Source organism: Labrus mixtus, chromosome 10 (genome assembly GCF_963584025.1).
Source record: "Labrus mixtus chromosome 10, fLabMix1.1, whole genome shotgun sequence".
NCBI classification, from domain to species: Eukaryota; Metazoa; Chordata; class Actinopteri; order Labriformes; family Labridae; genus Labrus; species Labrus mixtus.
The window spans coordinates 793732-813000 of NC_083621.1; the positions used below are offsets into that span (position 1 = coordinate 793732).

A 19269-nucleotide genomic window follows, 5' to 3' on the forward strand; every position below is an offset into this window, starting at 1 on the left:
GACTCTGTCCACCTTTTCACTGTTCACTGTAACAAAGCTCCAGACTCTGTCCACCTTCTCACTGTTCACTGTCACAAAGCTCCAGACTCTGTCCACCTTCTCACTGTTCACTGTCACAAAGCACCAGACTCTGTCCACCTTCTCACTGTTCACTGTTCACTGTCACAAAGCTCCAGACTCTGTCCACCTTCTCACTGTTCACTGTTACAAAGCACCAGACTCTGTCCACCTTCTCACTGTTCACTGTTCACTGTAACAAAGCTCCAGACTCTGTCCACCTTCTCACTGTTCACTGTAACAAAGCTCCAGACTCTGTCCACCTTCTCACTGTTCACTGTCACAAAGCTCCAGACTCTGTCCACCTTCTCACTGTTCACTGTAACAAAGCTCCAGACTCTGTCCACCTTCTCACTGTTCACTGTTCACTGTAACACAGCACCAGACTCTGTCCACCTTTTCACTGTTCACTGTAACAAAGCTCCAGACTCTGTCCACCTTCTCACTGTTCACTGTAACAAAGCTCCAGACTCTGTCCACCTTCTCACTGTTCACTGTTCACTGTAACACAGCACCAGACTCTGTCCACCTTTTCACTGTTCACTGTAACAAAGCTCCAGACTCTGTCCACCTTCTCACTGTTCACTGTTCACTGTCACAAAGCTCCAGACTCTGTCCACCTTCTCACTGTTCACTGTAACAAAGCTCCAGACTCTGTCCACCTTCTCACTGTTCACTGTAACAAAGCTCCAGACTCTGTCCACCTTCTCACTGTTCACTGTAACAAAGCTCCAGACTCTGTCCACCTTCTCACTGTTCACTGTAACAAAGCTCCAGACTCTGTCCACCTTCTCACTGTTCACTGTTCACTGTCACAAAGCACCAGACTCTGTCCACCTTCTCACTGTTCACTGTCACAAAGCTCCAGACTCTGTCCACCTTCTCACTGTTCACTGTAACAAAGCTCCAGACTCTGTCCACCTTCTCACTGTTCACTGTTCACTGTAACACAGCACCAGACTCTGTCCACCTTTTCACTGTTCACTGTAACAAAGCTCCAGACTCTGTCCACCTTCTCACTGTTCACTGTCACAAAGCTCCAGACTCTGTCCACCTTCTCACTGTTCACTGTCACAAAGCACCAGACTCTGTCCACCTTCTCACTGTTCACTGTTCACTGTCACAAAGCTCCAGACTCTGTCCACCTTCTCACTGTTCACTGTTACAAAGCACCAGACTCTGTCCACCTTCTCACTGTTCACTGTTCACTGTAACAAAGCTCCAGACTCTGTCCACCTTCTCACTGTTCACTGTAACAAAGCTCCAGACTCTGTCCACCTTCTCACTGTTCACTGTCACAAAGCTCCAGACTCTGTCCACCTTCTCACTGTTCACTGTAACAAAGCTCCAGACTCTGTCCACCTTCTCACTGTTCACTGTTCACTGTAACACAGCACCAGACTCTGTCCACCTTTTCACTGTTCACTGTAACAAAGCTCCAGACTCTGTCCACCTTCTCACTGTTCACTGTAACAAAGCTCCAGACTCTGTCCACCTTCTCACTGTTCACTGTTCACTGTAACACAGCACCAGACTCTGTCCACCTTTTCACTGTTCACTGTAACAAAGCTCCAGACTCTGTCCACCTTCTCACTGTTCACTGTTCACTGTCACAAAGCTCCAGACTCTGTCCACCTTCTCACTGTTCACTGTAACAAAGCTCCAGACTCTGTCCACCTTCTCACTGTTCACTGTAACAAAGCTCCAGACTCTGTCCACCTTCTCACTGTTCACTGTAACAAAGCTCCAGACTCTGTCCACCTTCTCACTGTTCACTGTAACAAAGCTCCAGACTCTGTCCACCTTCTCACTGTTCACTGTTCACTGTCACAAAGCACCAGACTCTGTCCACCTTCTCACTGTTCACTGTTCACTGTCACAAAGCTCCAGACTCTGTCCACCTTCTCACTGTTCACTGTAACAAAGCTCCAGACTCTGTCCACCTTCTCACTGTTCACTGTAACAAAGCTCCAGACTCTGTCCACCTTCTCACTGTTCACTGTAACAAAGCTCCAGACTCTGTCCACCTTCTCACTGTTCACTGTAACAAAGCTCCAGACTCTGTCCACCTTCTCACTGTTCACTGTTCACTGTTCACTGTCACAAAGCTCCAGACTCTGTCCACCTTCTCACTGTTCACTGTCACAAAGCTCCAGACTCTGTCCACCTTCTCACTGTTCACTGTCACAAAGCACCAGACTCTGTCCACCTTCTCACTGTTAACTGTCACAAAGCTCCAGACTCTGTCCACCTTCTCACTGTTCACTGTAACAAAGCTCCAGACTCTGTCCACCTTCTCACTGTCACAAAGCTCCAGACTCTGTCCACCTTCTCACTGTTCACTGTAACAAAGCACCAGACTCTGTCCACCTTCTCACTGTTCACTGTAACAAAGCACCAGACTCTGTCCACCTTCTCACTGTTCACTGTTCACTGTTCACTGTTCACTGTCACAAAGCTCCAGACTCTGTCCACCTTCTCACTGTTCACTGTTCACTGTTCACTGTCACAAAGCTCCAGACTCTGTCCACCTTCTCACTGTTCACTGTAACACAGCACCAGACTCTGTCCACCTTTTCACTGTTCACTGTAACAAAGCTCCAGACTCTGTCCACCTTCTCACTGTTCACTGTAACAAAGCTCCAGACTCTGTCCACCTTCTCACTGTTCACTGTTCACTGTAACACAGCACCAGACTCTGTCCACCTTTTCACTGTTCACTGTAACAAAGCTCCAGACTCTGTCCACCTTCTCACTGTTCACTGTCACAAAGCACCAGACTCTGTCCACCTTCTCACTGTTCACTGTTCACTGTCACAAAGCTCCAGACTCTGTCCACCTTCTCACTGTTCACTGTAACAAAGCTCCAGACTCTGTCCACCTTCTCACTGTTCACTGTTCACTGTCACAAAGCACCAGACTCTGTCCACCTTCTCACTGTTCACTGTTCACTGTCACAAAGCTCCAGACTCTGTCCACCTTCTCACTGTTCACTGTAACAAAGCTCCAGACTCTGTCCACCTTCTCACTGTTCACTGTAACAAAGCTCCAGACTCTGTCCACCTTCTCACTGTCACAAAGCTCCAGACTCTGTCCACCTTCTCACTGTTCACTGTAACAAAGCTCCAGACTCTGTCCACCTTCTCACTGTTCACTGTAACAAAGCTCCAGACTCTGTCCACCTTCTCACTGTTCACTGTTCACTGTCACAAAGCTCCAGACTCTGTCCACCTTCTCACTGTTCACTGTCACAAAGCTCCAGACTCTGTCCACCTTCTCACTGTTCACTGTCACAAAGCACCAGACTCTGTCCACCTTCTCACTGTTCACTGTTACAAAGCTCCAGACTCTGTCCACCTTCTCACTGTTAACTGTCACAAAGCTCCAGACTCTGTCCACCTTCTCACTGTTCACTGTAACAAAGCTCCAGACTCTGTCCACCTTCTCACTGTCACAAAGCTCCAGACTCTGTCCACCTTCTCACTGTTCACTGTAACAAAGCACCAGACTCTGTCCACCTTCTCACTGTTCACTGTAACAAAGCACCAGACTCTGTCCACCTTCTCACTGTTCACTGTTCACTGTTCACTGTTCACTGTCACAAAGCTCCAGACTCTGTCCACCTTCTCACTGTTCACTGTTCACTGTTCACTGTCACAAAGCTCCAGACTCTGTCCACCTTCTCACTGTTCACTGTTCACTGTCACAAAGCTCCAGACTCTGTCCACCTTCTCACTGTTCACTGTCACAAAGCTCCAGACTCTGTCCACCTTCTCACTGTTCACTGTCACAAAGCACCAGACTCTGTCCACCTTCTCACTGTTCACTGTCACAAAGCTCCAGACTCTGTCCACCTTCTTACTGTTCACTGTCACAAAGCACCAGACTCTGTCCACCTTCTTACTGTTCACTGTTCACTGTCACAAAGCTCCAGACTCTGTCCACCTTCTCACTGTTCACTGTTCACTGTCACAAAGCACCAGACTCTGTCCACCTTCTTACTGTTCACTGTTCACTGTCACAAAGCTCCAGACTCTGTCCACCTTCTCACTGTTCACTGTTCACTGTCACAAAGCACCAGACTCTGTCCACCTTCTTACTGTTCACTGTTCACTGTCACAAAGCTCCAGACTCTGTCCACCTTCTCACTGTTCACTGCCACAAAGCTCCAGACTCTGTCCACCTTCTCACTGTTCACTGTCACAAAGCTCCAGACTCTGTCCACCTTCTCACTGTTCACTGTCACAAAGCACCAGACTCTGTCCACCTTCTCACTGTTCACTGTCACAAAGCTCCAGACTCTGTCCACCTTCTCACTGTTCACTGTAACAAAGCTCCAGACTCTGTCCACCTTCTCACTGTTCACTGTTCACTGTTCACTGTTCACTGTCACAAAGCTCCAGACTCTGTCCACCTTCTCACTGTTCACTGTTCACTGTTCACTGTCACAAAGCTCCAGACTCTGTCCACCTTCTTACTGTTCACTGTTCACTGTCACAAAGCTCCAGACTCTGTCCACCTTCTCACTGTTCACTGTCACAAAGCACGAGACTGTCCACCTTCTCACTGTTCACTGTCACAAAGCTCCAGACTCTGTCCACCTTCTCACTGTTCACTGTCACAAAGCACCAGACTCTGTCCACCTTCTCACTGTTCACTGTAACAAAGCTCCAGACTCTGTCCACCTTCTCACTGTTCACTGTTCACTGTTCACTGTTCACTGTCACAAAGCTCCAGACTCTGTCCACCTTCTCACTGTTCACTGTAACAAAGCTCCAGACTCTGTCCACCTTCTCACTGTTCACTGTTCACTGTTCACTGTCACAAAGCTCCAGACTCTGTCCACCTTCTCACTGTTCACTGTTCACTGTTCACTGTCACAAAGCTCCAGACTCTGTCCACCTTCTCACTGTTCACTGTCACAAAGCTCCAGACTCTGTCCACCTTCTCACTGTTCACTGCCACAAAGCTCCAGACTCTGTCCACCTTCTCACTGTTCACTGTAACAAAGCTCCAGACTCTGTCCACCTTCTCACTGTTCACTGTCACAAAGCTCCAGACTCTGTCCACCTTCTCACTGTTCACTGTAACAAAGCTCCAGACTCTGTCCACCTTCTCACTGTTCACTGTAACAAAGCTCCAGACTCTGTCCACCTTCTCACTGTTCACTGTTCACTGTTCACTGTCACAAAGCTCCAGACTCTGTCCACCTTCTCACTGTTCACTGTCACAAAGCTCCAGACTCTGTCCACCTTCTCACTGTTCACTGTTCACTGTTCACTGTCACAAAGCTCCAGACTCTGTCCACCTTCTCACTGTTCACTGTCACAAAGCTCCAGACTCTGTCCACCTTCTCACTGTTCACTGTCACAAAGCACCAGACTCTGTCCACCTTCTCACTGTTAACTGTCACAAAGCTCCAGACTCTGTCCACCTTCTCACTGTTCACTGTAACAAAGCTCCAGACTCTGTCCACCTTCTCACTGTCACAAAGCTCCAGACTCTGTCCACCTTCTCACTGTCACAAAGCTCCAGACTCTGTCCACCTTCTCACTGTTCACTGTAACAAAGCACCAGACTCTGTCCACCTTCTCACTGTTCACTGTAACAAAGCACCAGACTCTGTCCACCTTCTCACTGTTCACTGTTCACTGTTCACTGTTCACTGTTCACTGTCACAAAGCTCCAGACTCTGTCCACCTTCTCACTGTTCACTGTTCACTGTTCACTGTCACAAAGCTCCAGACTCTGTCCACCTTCTCACTGTTCACTGTTCACTGTCACAAAGCTCCAGACTCTGTCCACCTTCTCACTGTTCACTGTTCACTGTCACAAAGCTCCAGACTCTGTCCACCTTCTCACTGTTCACTGTTCACTGTCACAAAGCTCCAGACTCTGTCCACCTTCTCACTGTTCACTGTCACAAAGCTCCAGACTCTGTCCACCTTCTCACTGTTCACTGTCACAAAGCACCAGACTCTGTCCACCTTCTCACTGTTCACTGTCACAAAGCTCCAGACTCTGTCCACCTTCTTACTGTTCACTGTCACAAAGCACCAGACTCTGTCCACCTTCTTACTGTTCACTGTTCACTGTCACAAAGCTCCAGACTCTGTCCACCTTCTCACTGTTCACTGTTCACTGTCACAAAGCACCAGACTCTGTCCACCTTCTTACTGTTCACTGTTCACTGTCACAAAGCTCCAGACTCTGTCCACCTTCTCACTGTTCACTGTTCACTGTCACAAAGCACCAGACTCTGTCCACCTTCTTACTGTTCACTGTTCACTGTCACAAAGCTCCAGACTCTGTCCACCTTCTCACTGTTCACTGCCACAAAGCTCCAGACTCTGTCCACCTTCTCACTGTTCACTGTCACAAAGCTCCAGACTCTGTCCACCTTCTCACTGTTCACTGTCACAAAGCACCAGACTCTGTCCACCTTCTCACTGTTCACTGTCACAAAGCTCCAGACTCTGTCCACCTTCTCACTGTTCACTGTAACAAAGCTCCAGACTCTGTCCACCTTCTCACTGTTCACTGTTCACTGTTCACTGTTCACTGTTCACTGTTCACTGTCACAAAGCTCCAGACTCTGTCCACCTTCTCACTGTTCACTGTTCACTGTTCACTGTCACAAAGCTCCAGACTCTGTCCACCTTCTTACTGTTCACTGTTCACTGTCACAAAGCTCCAGACTCTGTCCACCTTCTCACTGTTCACTGTCACAAAGCACGAGACTCTGTCCACCTTCTCACTGTTCACTGTCACAAAGCTCCAGACTCTGTCCACCTTCTCACTGTTCACTGTCACAAAGCACCAGACTCTGTCCACCTTCTCACTGTTCACTGTAACAAAGCTCCAGACTCTGTCCACCTTCTCACTGTTCACTGTTCACTGTTCACTGTTCACTGTCACAAAGCTCCAGACTCTGTCCACCTTCTCACTGTTCACTGTAACAAAGCTCCAGACTCTGTCCACCTTCTCACTGTTCACTGTTCACTGTTCACTGTTCACTGTCACAAAGCTCCAGACTCTGTCCACCTTCTCACTGTTCACTGTTCACTGTTCACTGTCACAAAGCTCCAGACTCTGTCCACCTTCTCACTGTTCACTGTCACAAAGCTCCAGACTCTGTCCACCTTCTCACTGTTCACTGCCACAAAGCTCCAGACTCTGTCCACCTTCTCACTGTTCACTGTCACAAAGCTCCAGACTCTGTCCACCTTCTCACTGTTCACTGTAACAAAGCTCCAGACTCTGTCCACCTTCTGACTGTTCACTGTCACAAAGCTCCAGACTCTGTCCACCTTCTCACTGTTCACTGTTCACTGTCACAAAGCTCCAGACTCTGTCCACGTTCTTACTGTTCACTGTTCACTGTCACAAAGCTCCAGACTCTGTCCACCTTCTCACTGTTCACTGTAACAAAGCACGAGACTCTGTCCACCTTCTCACTGTTCACTGTCACAAAGCTCCAGACTCTGTCCACCTTCTCACTGTTCACTGTCACAAAGCACCAGACTCTGTCCACCTTCTCACTGTTCACTGTCACAAAGCTCCAGACTCTGTCCACCTTCTCACTGTTCACTGTAACAAAGCTCCAGACTCTGTCCACCTTCTCACTGTTCACTGTTCACTGTTCACTGTTCACTGTCACAAAGCTCCAGACTCTGTCCACCTTCTCACTGTTCACTGTTCACTGTTCACTGTTCACTGTCACAAAGCTCCAGACTCTGTCCACTTTCTCACTGTTCACTGTTCACTGTCACAAAGCTCCAGACTCTGTCCACCTTCTCACTGTTCACTGTCACAAAGCTCCAGACTCTGTCCACCTTCTCACTGTTCACTGTCACAAAGCACCAGACTCTGTCCACCTTCTTACTGTTCACTGTTCACTGTCACAAAGCTCCAGACTCTGTCCACCTTCTCACTGTTCACTGTTCACTGTCACAAAGCACCAGACTCTGTCCACCTTCTTACTGTTCACTGTTCACTGTCACAAAGCTCCAGACTCTGTCCACCTTCTCACTGTTCACTGCCACAAAGCTCCAGACTCTGTCCACCTTCTCACTGTTCAATGTAACAAAGCTCCAGATTCTGTCCACCTTCTCACTGTTCACTGTAACAAAGCACCAGACTCTGTCCACCTTCTCACTGTTCACTGTTCACTGTCACAAAGCACCAGACTCTGTCCACCTTCTCACTGTTCACTGTCACAACGCTCCAGACTCTGTCCACCTTCTCACTGTTCACTGTCACAAAGCTCCAGACTCTGTCCACCTTCTCACTGTTCACTGTCACAACGCTCCAGACTCTGTCCACCTTCTCACTGTTCACTGTCACAAAGCTCCAGACTCTGTCCACCTTCTCACTGTTCACTGTTCACTGTCACAAAGCACCAGACTCTGTCCACCTTCTTACTGTTCACTGTTCACTGTCACAAAGCTCCAGACTCTGTCCACCTTCTCACTGTTCACTGTCACAAAGCTCCAGACTCTGTCCACCTTCTCACTGTTCACTGTAACAAAGCTCCAGACTCTGTCCACCTTCTCACTGTTCACTGTTCACTGTTCACTGTTCACTGTCACAAAGCTCCAGACTCTGTCCACCTTCTCACTGTTCACTGTTCACTGTTCACTGTCACAAAGCTCCAGACTCTGTCCACCTTCTCACTGTTCACTGTCACAAAGCACGAGACTCTGTCCACCTTCTCACTGTTCACTGTCACAAAGCTCCAGACTCTGTCCACCTTCTCACTGTTCACTGTCACAAAGCACCAGACTCTGTCCACCTTCTCACTGTTCACTGTTCACTGTTCACTGTCACAAAGCTCCAGACTCTGTCCACCTTCTCACTGTTCACTGTAACAAAGCTCCAGACTCTGTCCACCTTCTCACTGTTCACTGTTCACTGTTCACTGTTCACTGTCACAAAGCTCCAGACTCTGTCCACCTTCTCACTGTTCACTGTCACAAAGCTCCAGACTCTGTCCACCTTCTCACTGTTCACTGTTCACTGTTCACTGTCACAAAGCTCCAGACTCTGTCCACCTTCTCACTGTTCACTGTCACAAAGCTCCAGACTCTATCCACCTTCTCACTGTTCACTGCCACAAAGCTCCAGACTCTGTCCACCTTCTCACTGTTCACTGTTCACTGTTCACTGTCACAAAGCTCCAGACTCTGTCCACCTTCTCACTGTTCACTGTCACAAAGCTCCAGACTCTGTCCACCTTCTCACTGTTCACTGTTCACTGTTCACTGTCACAAAGCTCCAGACTCTGTCCACCTTCTCACTGTTCACTGTCACAAAGCTCCAGACTCTGTCCACCTTCTCACTGTTCACTGTTCACTGTTCACTGTCACAAAGCTCCAGACTCTGTCCACCTTCTCACTGTTCACTGTCACAAAGCTCCAGACTCTGTCCACCTTCTCACTGTTCACTGCCACAAAGCTCCAGACTCTCTCCACCTTCTCACTGTTCACTGTCACAAAGCTCCAGACTCTGTCCACCTTCTCACTGTTCACTGTAACAAAGCTCCAGACTCTGTCCACCTTCTCACTGTTCACTGTCACAAAGCTCCAGACTCTGTCCACCTTCTCACTGTTCACTGTTCACTGTCACAAAGCTCCAGACTCTGTCCACCTTCTTACTGTTCACTGTTCACTGTCACAAAGCTCCAGACTCTGTCCACCTTCTCACTGTTCACTGTAACAAAGCACGAGACTCTGTCCACCTTCTCACTGTTCACTGTTCACTGTTCACTGTCACAAAGCTCCAGACTCTGTCCACCTTCTCACTGTTCACTGTCACAAAGCACCAGACTCTGTCCACCTTCTCACTGTTCACTGTCACAAAGCTCCAGACTCTGTCCACCTTCTCACTGTTCACTGTAACAAAGCTCCAGACTCTGTCCACCTTCTCACTGTTCACTGTTCACTGTTCACTGTCACAAAGCTCCAGACTCTGTCCACCTTCTCACTGTTCACTGTTCACTGTTCACTGTCACAAAGCTCCAGACTCTGTCCACCTTCTCACTGTTCACTGTTCACTGTCACAAAGCTCCAGACTCTGTCCACCTTCTCACTGTTCACTGTCACAAAGCACCAGACTCTGTCCACCTTCTTACTGTTCACTGTTCACTGTCACAAAGCTCCAGACTCTGTCCACCTTCTCACTGTTCACTGTTCACTGTCACAAAGCACCAGACTCTGTCCACCTTCTTACTGTTCACTGTTCACTGTCACAAAGCTCCAGACTCTGTCCACCTTCTCACTGTTCACTGCCACAAAGCTCCAGACTCTGTCCACCTTCTCACTGTTCACTGCCACAAAGCTCCAGACTCTGTCCACCTTCTCACTGTTCACTGTAACAAAGCTCCAGACTCTGTCCACCTTCTCACTGTAACAAAGCTCCAGACTCTGTCCACCTTCTCACTGTTCAATGTAACAAAGCTCCAGATTCTGTCCACCTTCTCACTGTTCACTGTAACAAAGCACCAGACTCTGTCCACCTTCTCACTGTTCACTGTCACAAAGCACCAGACTCTGTCCACCTTCTCACTGTTCACTGTCACAACGCTCCAGACTCTGTCCACCTTCTCACTGTTCACTGTCACAAAGCTCCAGACTCTGTCCACCTTCTCACTGTTCACTGTCACAACGCTCCAGACTCTGTCCACCTTCTCACTGTTCACTGTAACAAAGCACCAGACTCTGTCCACCTTCTCACTGTTCACTGTAACAAAGCACCAGACTCTGTCCACCTTCTCACTGTTCACTGTCACAACGCTCCAGACTCTGTCCACCTTCTCACTGTTCACTGTCACAAAGCTCCAGACTCTGTCCACCTTCTCACTGTTCACTGTCACAACGCTCCAGACTCTGTCCACCTTCTCACTGTTCACTGTCACAAAGCTCCAGACTCTGTCCACCTTCTCACTGTTCACTGTCACAACGCTCCAGACTCTGTCCACCTTCTCACTGTTCACTGTTCACTGTAACAAAGCTCCAGACTCTGTCCACCTTCTCACTGTTCACTGTAACAAAGCTCCAGACTCTGTCCACCTTCTCACTGTTCACTGTTCACTGTTACAAAGCTCCAGACTCTGTCCACCTTCTCACTGTTCACTGTCACAAAGCTCCAGACTCTGTCCACCTTCTCACTGTTCACTGTAACAAAGCTCCAGACTCTGTCCACCTTCTCACTGTTCACTGTAACAAAGCTCCAGACTCTGTCCACCTTCTCACTGTTCACTGTCACAAAGCTCCAGACTCTGTCCACCTTCTCACTGTTCACTGTAACAAAGCTCCAGACTCTGTCCACCTTCTTCAGTTGTGTAGACGTTGATCAGCTCCTCTGGGTGATGGCAGAGAGGACTCTTCACCTGGGAGAGCTGCTGGTGTAAGGTCATTTCTACCACAGTGGATGAGCAGGGCGTCTGGCACAGGTGAAAGAAGGAGGAGGTTCCTTCAGACTATGTGACCCCAGCCTGACCTCTGTAACAGGTGTGCAGATGAAGGTTGAAATGAGTCATTTTTAGGTTCTGTTGATTGTAAAATGGAAAAGAAAACATCACCTTTCTATTTAACATTTAGCTGGTGTATGACTCGGTGTGATTTTTATTTTAGAAGACTGTATTGTTAACAATAGCTTGTTTTTACAATCCTCTTATGAAACTTAAATAAAGATGACAGGATATAAACTTTTAACAGATGATTTTAACTTACACTTCACCTCTGTTGAAGATGTCAGACCAGCTGCTTTTATCTCTTCTTTGCCTAAATGAAGACACAAAGAACAATTGATTTACTGGTCACTTAAATATATTAGAGAAGCAGACATGAATCACATTGCAAACTATCAGTTTCTAACAAAATACAACATATCTTACCACCTGTAGCCTACGGTCTGTGGTGCTAACCTAGCTTAAATGTAGAACGATTTCGTTAAAAACAGAGGACCCAGCAGCCCACGTATTTTCAATAATGATCAAAATAGCGGGATTTTTAAAAACACAGTGTGTTTAAATATTAGACTTTGAATACGGTGGTTTGTTGTACTTACACATTTCTTCATCGTAGACCGGCAGAGCGCTTTCGGCGTAGCTGAGCTGCGTAAGTCATCAGGGCAGTACGCTAAATGGGCGGGGCGTGTTACCAGGGCTCCTCCCCCCGGACCCTACTGCGCAGACTCTGGCTCCAAATGACGTCAAAATCGCAAGATGGAAGCGCCCCTAAGGGGCATATTTTGGCTTCAAGAATGTTGAGTGGGAACAGCTACAGTGCGCGCCCACTGGTCTGTACATTCAAAACAGGACTGGAGAGATGAGATGCTGGCCTCTGACCAGATTTTTACAGTCCTCTCCTCGCACTCCAGGCGCCTAAAACAAGGTTTGTACGTGGGCATAAGGTAGACACTGTTATGATAGGAAGCTCCCAAAGAAGGCAGAGGAAGAGATTTGTAAGCTCCACTTACAGAACCATAACAGAGATCAAGTGAGGTTTTCTTTTGTGTTGTACCGCAAGTCACATATTGTTCGTATGTCCTCAATGTTTTATTTAACTTGCAATGATTAAAATCCTCCAGAATAAACTTGGGAGCATCTGGGCAGATAGAGTCGAGTTTGTGCGTGACGTCAGCGATCAACTGGGCAGCAGCTGATGCGTTGGCTCGAGCGTGAATGTACACTAACGTGTAAAACAGCTTTTACACGTTATCTTTCTGATAATCTGTTATAGTCTGACGCTCTCCGAGAAACTGAGATGCGTTCACTGGACGATCCGAGCTCGGAATTCAGAACACTGCCGGCCGCGGATTACCTGCGCGCCAAAACTTAAAACAAAGAGAGATTGTTGCAGAAAACAGGAGGTGATTTTGTGTCTCCGAACACTTGAAGTCAGCGAGTGGAAAGAGAGAGAACAATGGAAGTCTTGGAGTTTTGTAGCCTGGCCTGCTTCATGGGGGGTCTACCTCAGGTCCCCTCCAATGAGAAAAGAGAGGGGTTCCGGTCCCCCCTTTTCTTCACACGTAGGTGTGAAGTATTACAGGGGATTCTGGGATTAAGAGTCCTTTAGGTCTCTTTGTGATCTCAGTGAATAACTCAAATGAGGCTTCTCACAGAGATGCAGGCCCAAGTCCATTGTTTGCCTGCCTTAAGCCTGCATGGCCCAACATTGGTAATTAATGTAAAGTACGGCCTCTCTAGTACGGCTCCAAGGTAGTTCAACGCCCTTTTTCAACGTACGTAAAGTACATGGGTGAAGAAAAATGATTGCCATCGGGCATTTCGGAGAAAAAACTGAACAATGAAAACATTGGACATTGAGTTTCACTGAAAAAAAAGGACAATGCGTTTCGATTGAAAAATGGACATTTGGTTTCAACTGAAAACTCTTTCTTGTAAATTAATGAAGTGTTATTATTGTCTGTTATAATAGATTTAACAACTGATTGGTGGTATTGATTCATTTAATTGAAGTAGAATATGTAACCATATTTCTGAGTGTATGTGTGTTTAAAATCTAGGTTAATTGCATTTTTATTTAAGTTGATTTATGTTTTTTTTTCACAAATAGTATGTTTAATTAAAGCTTAATCACCCTTTAAACTAAATTTATGGAACATTGTGGAAATGCCTAATGTTCGTCTAGAACGGGTTGGTTAGCGCAAGGGTTTCTTTTTATCCCATTTCATAAATCAGCAAATCAAAACTATGCTGCTATCACTAATGAATGAATAACAATGATAAACTAAATGAATAAGTCAACCAAGCATGTCAGGGGTTTCCACACTGCTCCTCATTTATCACAAACTACACATCAACCTTACAAAGCCCGGTTACACGGCTACGACCTACGGCGGCCCGAGGGTTCACTGCACGAGTATTTCATCAAACATTTAAAAAAACATTTGACCAGACTCCAAAAACATTTCACTTAATGCACAAACATTTATTGCTCGTAGAACATATTTCACCTCCTGCAAACGTGTTTTAAATTTCCTTTCACCTCGTAGCTCCTCTCCAGGATCTGCTCGTAAATCTTCAGCAAGATGCTTTTGATTTGAATCATTTCTTTAATATCCTACTGATGCATGTTTTTATGAACACATTTATGTTTTAAATTCTGTTATTTTCATCTTGTTTAGAATCTGCAGACGTTTTTCTGTCTACAAGAGTGACCTCCCCACACACAAACCTGACACACAAACAAACAGCGACGCATGGAAAATTCAGTGTTGTCGCGTGGTCACAGTGAGGTGTGAATCAACGTGGTGTAGATTCTGCTCGTCTCGCTTTAAGTTTCAGAGCAGGACACCCCGGCTACACAAAGCCTTTTCCTCATCACTGGTGATTTCAGTGGGAATGAGTCAATTACAGAAGAAGTAGAGCTGTCTTCTTTTATTCAAGATACAGTTGAAATGATGTAATGTACCTTTAAGACGATCTGTGTTGGGGCAGCGACGTCACTAGGCGGCACCTTGAAGTTAATTTGAGCGCCGCTGGATGGATGTCTGTAACTTGAGCTCCTACTTTCCTTTAGCCTGTCTTCAGGGACGTGAGGTTCACGAGGATGCCATGTTCCTCATGTATGATAAAATAGTAGCCGTGTTACCGAGCTTTGTAAGGTTGATGTTTGTCAAGTCAAGTCAAGTCATATTTATTTATAAAGCACATTTAAAAACAGCTACAGCTGACCAAAGTGCTGTACAATGCATTAAAAAAGAAAAAAAAAAACAACTTCAGATCACAACGTCCACAAGAGAGAAATATATATGTATACATAAATACATATATAAAGAAAGCAACAAAATAAAGAAAGCAACAAAGGAACCTGAAAGAAATGGTCTATTCAGGACCAGGGGACTCAAATGCTAAAATATAAAAGTATGTCTTGAGACGGGACTTAAAAGTCCCCCCAAGTGGGTGGCCACCAATAAACTGATACGCTCAAAGCGGACAGGACATGGACTTCATGGACAGTGAGTGTGCCATGAGAGCATTTATATTTGAGTTAATCAAAAGGTATCTGGATAAGAATGATTCTTATTTCAGAAATGTAACTTTTTTTAGCTAGAATTAGCTAATCAAGTTCACTTTTGTTCCAGTTCAACCTGTTCAACAGATCAAACTTATTCAGATGGCTTTCACACTTGCAGAAAAACTCCTGAAGTTTCTGTGCTGAGCGTCATGTGATCACACAAACATCTGAATGTTTCTCTCTTCACTCAGAGTTTCTCCTCCAGCCTCCTCGTATTTATTCTGCAGAAAGTCAGAGTGATCTGATGTGAGAACACAGCAGGATATAATCAGGAGAATTCACCTGGAGCCAGTGGGAGGGGCCAGTGGGAGGGGGTGGTGACCTTTATTCCCTGTGATCGCTGCACGACCATAGACTGTCTGCACGCCACCTCTACCATCTCCGTGCTCTAATCAACCTGCTGCTGCATGTTTCCTGTTCTCCAGTTTGTTCTTCTCCTCTCTTTAGTTCATGTTGAGATTCTCTTCAACTACACGCAGCATTGATACAAACACACATATTCTCATTGAAACGTCGTATAGAGGAGTCTGTGTCGCTCTTTCTACGTCACGTCTTACCTCAGGAGACCCCCCCGCCCCGCCCCCCTCCCGTCTGACAGGGATAGTCTCCTGCTGTGAGATGCACGTGTGAAAACATGTTTTAAATTTCATCCAAATCAGGATAATCAGGTTTTTCAGGTTTTTCCAAGATGGCGGCGCCCTGCTCGGCTGCGGCTGCAGTGGCTCGTGATAGCAACAGGAATATAATGGCAAATAAACCAGTCAGTTCTGATAATTTCACAGTGAACCTGCAGCGTAGTTACTCTAAAGTATACGACCGCCAGGCAATTTTAGTTTTAGGTAAATCAAACAGTTTCAGACTGGTAGATGCGACCACTCTGGACCTTCTACGTAGCCTCAGAATACTACGCCGGCTACATCCAGCGGCCTGTGAAGCTGCGGAGCCTCGTACCAGCGGTGTCCGCCAGCGGAGGAGACGGAAGCGGTGTGACCGGAAGCAGAAACGGGGATGCCGAGCGGGGCTAGCAACCAAGCTAAAAGCTAACCCGCACAGAACGCCGCTTCCTTCCATCCTGCTGTCCGCTCCCTGGAGAACAAACTGGACAACCTGAAGCTGGATTTAACTGCAAAACGAGAGATGAGAGACTGCTGCGCCAGATTTCTCACAGAAACGTGGCTGAAACCATCCGTTCCAGATGAAGCAGTTAGCATAGAGGGGCTAACATTATTTCGGTCGGATAGGAGCAGCTCTCTCACTGGTGAATCCCGAGGCGGCGGTGTTTGCATATACACCAACAACAACTGGTGCAACAACGGTGAGATAGTCTCCTGATGTAGAACTACTGACTATACAATGCAGGCCTTTTTATTTACCCCGGGAATTCACTGTTATGATCTTCACAGCAGTGTACATTCCTCCCAGTGCAAACACCAGAGAAGCCCTGAATGTTTTATACCGCTCCATCAGTGAACTGCAATCTACACATCCAGAGGGAGTTTTTCATTGTGGCAGGGGACTTTAATCAGGCCAACATGAAAACTGTGTTTCCTCATTTCCATCAATATGTGGATTTTGCAACCAGGGGTGGGAGCACGCTGGACCTGGCCTACAGTAACATCAAAAAGGCATTCGAGGCTGCACCCCGCCCCCACCTTGGTTCCTCAGACCATCTCTCTGTGATGCTAATTCCTGCATACAAGCCCCTGCTGATCAGGCAAAAACCCCACAGTGAAGCAGGTGAGGGCCTGGCCTGAGGGAGCTATGGAAGCATTACAGGACTGCTTTGAATGCACAGACTGGGACATGTTCAAGGCGGCTGCTACGGACAATCATCAGACGTGTGTGGAGGAGTATGCAGAGTCTGTGTCTGCATACATTCAGAAGTGCATGGAGGATGTTAGTGTGATCAAGAACATCTTTACACATTGCTTTTTTTTTTATATCTATTTATATCTGCACCTTATTTTTTATATGTAAATACTTGCTGCTGTTTTTATCCTGCACTACAACAAGCCAAATGCAACAAAATGTTGTTCTTATCTGCACTGTAAAGTACAAGTTTGAATGACAATGAAGAAAGTCTAAGTCTAAGTCTAATAACCAGTGCTCTAAAGACTTCAAAACTACACCGTTTGTCCACAAGGGGGCTCCAAAATCCTGATACTTGCTTTTAACTTAATAATATACGTTTGATATTAAAAGCTCTGTTGCTAAATATTTAATTGGTAATTTAATTTTACACAATTTTAATGTCTATGAGGAATTTAGCAATCATCAGAAAACCTTTGAACAGCTGGGCTCTGGATGTAGAGTTTGCGTTCATCACCTCTCGCTGTGAGGAGCATGTGTGAACAACCAGGTCAGGTCAGTCCTCCTGAAATGTTCTAGATATTTTCAGGGGAGCAAACGTCTGAAGTGTTTGAGATGACATCACGTTAGCAGATGTGTTCTCTTGATGAAAGTGCGACCTTGACAGTTGGTTTCGGCAGGAAGCGGCTCCCTCCTCTTTCCAGTCCTGCGTACCGCCACTGAATCTGTAAGAGGTACTCAGGACTGGACCGCCCCGGCCTCATGTCCCCCCTTGGTTTAATAAATACAGTAAATAATCTGACCTGCAGGTTGCCCTTTAAGTTCTCGTGTTCACTTTGTCTTTGAGATCAAGATTTAGTTTCGCTCTCAGCGGGAACGTTTACCGCCTTCTCTCAGAACACAAGATAATTCATTGAGCTGATCACGGTCTCAGTCGGCGTGTGGTCAGAAAAAAAAGAGGCGTTCATGTAATTTCATATTAAATCTCCGTGTTTTGGCCTCGATATCAAAGAGCGTTAACTCTTTGACCCCCAAGCGGCGTTTGTCTGAAAGTAACTGTAGGAGCCATGTTTGTGAAGTGCAAACACAAATTGTTCCAGCAGGTGTCGCCTTTGGGTTAAGGTGAAACTCTATATAGGTAGGAACGATCACTGGGGTGTCAGGTGTTGTTAGACGGGGAGCAAATACACTTTTTTGACCGCTGTACGCCACGCTGAGGTAACAGGAGTGATTGTAAATGGACAGGTGTGGATTATTGTTTGAACAGTTCACATGTGACAGTAATCAAGACATTGATGGAATGAGGAAATAAATATTCCTAAAAGAAGAAGATATTGGACTGCCTTATTTCGAATGCTTACGCTCAGGAGCGAAGCCGGCAAGCGCGTCAATTAATAGGCTAGATTAGCCCGTCTATGCAGCCCCTCAGTGGCTTTAAGTTTTAGGCTTAGCCGCTATAGTAACTGAGTGCTAAAGTTACTTAGCGGGAGACGCTGTCGTTTAATGTAATATATTCATGTTTTTAATTTATTTGTAATATATTTGTTTGTTCTAAATGTTATTATGATTTATAAGGACAGGGTTGTGTGTGTGTGTGTGTGTGTGTGTGTGTGTGTGTGTGTCTGATGAATGTTCTGGTTTCAAGGTGTGGAGCTCGTGTTGATGACATGCTCGTATGTTTTCTTAATAATCTGCTTTTCTACTTATTTTCGGTGAACACGTCGAGCGAGCTCATCGTTTACAGACGTAAATATTTAAAGGCTTCCAGGAACCGCGGCCACGTTTACACGAGAACGCCGCGCTGAAAACCAAAAGGCTAAGTACCGCATTCAGACGTCAACGTTTGATAAAAACCGCTGTGCACGTGGATCCTAAAAAACGACTAAAAACTCTGCAGTACCAGGTCAGGCCAGTAGATGGCGCTGTGACTTTGTAATGAAACAACACGCCATGTGCACAGGCTGTTCCTTCTGCAGAGCGGTGAGGTGTAAACAAACAAAACATTTAGAGAAAATGTCGACAGAGTCGTGACAGTCGATGTTTTCAGAAACAGAACTCAGAAGTCGGCCATTGTTGTTGTAGTCCACCTCCTCGCTCACGACCATCGACTGGAACTGAAATGCACATGCCGTAGAGTCTACGTTTTTAGAGAAGCAGCGTTTTCCAGTCGACACGGAGACGCTGCTGTATGTTTAAAGTTTGCACACTGAAAACGCCATTGTGGTGTAAACAAACAGCCAAACCGTAAAAGGTTACCGTGTTAAGATGAAGTGGTTGTCGTCACACACAACTCCATTCTTACTCCTCTTCCACAAGCCTTGCTTGATGTTTGTTGCTTAGATTAGTTTATAATAGTTAT

The 19269-nt window shown here is 46.4% G+C and overlaps 2 long non-coding RNA genes across 2 annotated transcripts; one reads left to right on the forward strand and one right to left on the reverse strand.

Moving 5' to 3' along the window:
• Positions 1-11381: 11381 nt before the first annotated feature.
• LOC132981571 (uncharacterized) lies at positions 11382-12364 on the reverse strand. The gene is made up of 3 exons (XR_009674607.1): positions 12127-12364; positions 11790-11840; positions 11382-11605 (listed from the first exon to the last, which is right to left on the reverse strand). It is a non-coding gene; the product is annotated as an uncharacterized LOC132981571 (long non-coding RNA).
• A 5054-nt stretch (positions 12365-17418) lies between these two features.
• Positions 17419-18731, forward strand: LOC132981585 (uncharacterized). The gene is made up of 3 exons (XR_009674608.1): positions 17419-17954; positions 18362-18530; positions 18564-18731. It is a non-coding gene; the product is annotated as an uncharacterized LOC132981585 (long non-coding RNA).
• The last annotated feature ends 538 nt before the right edge of the window (positions 18732-19269 follow it).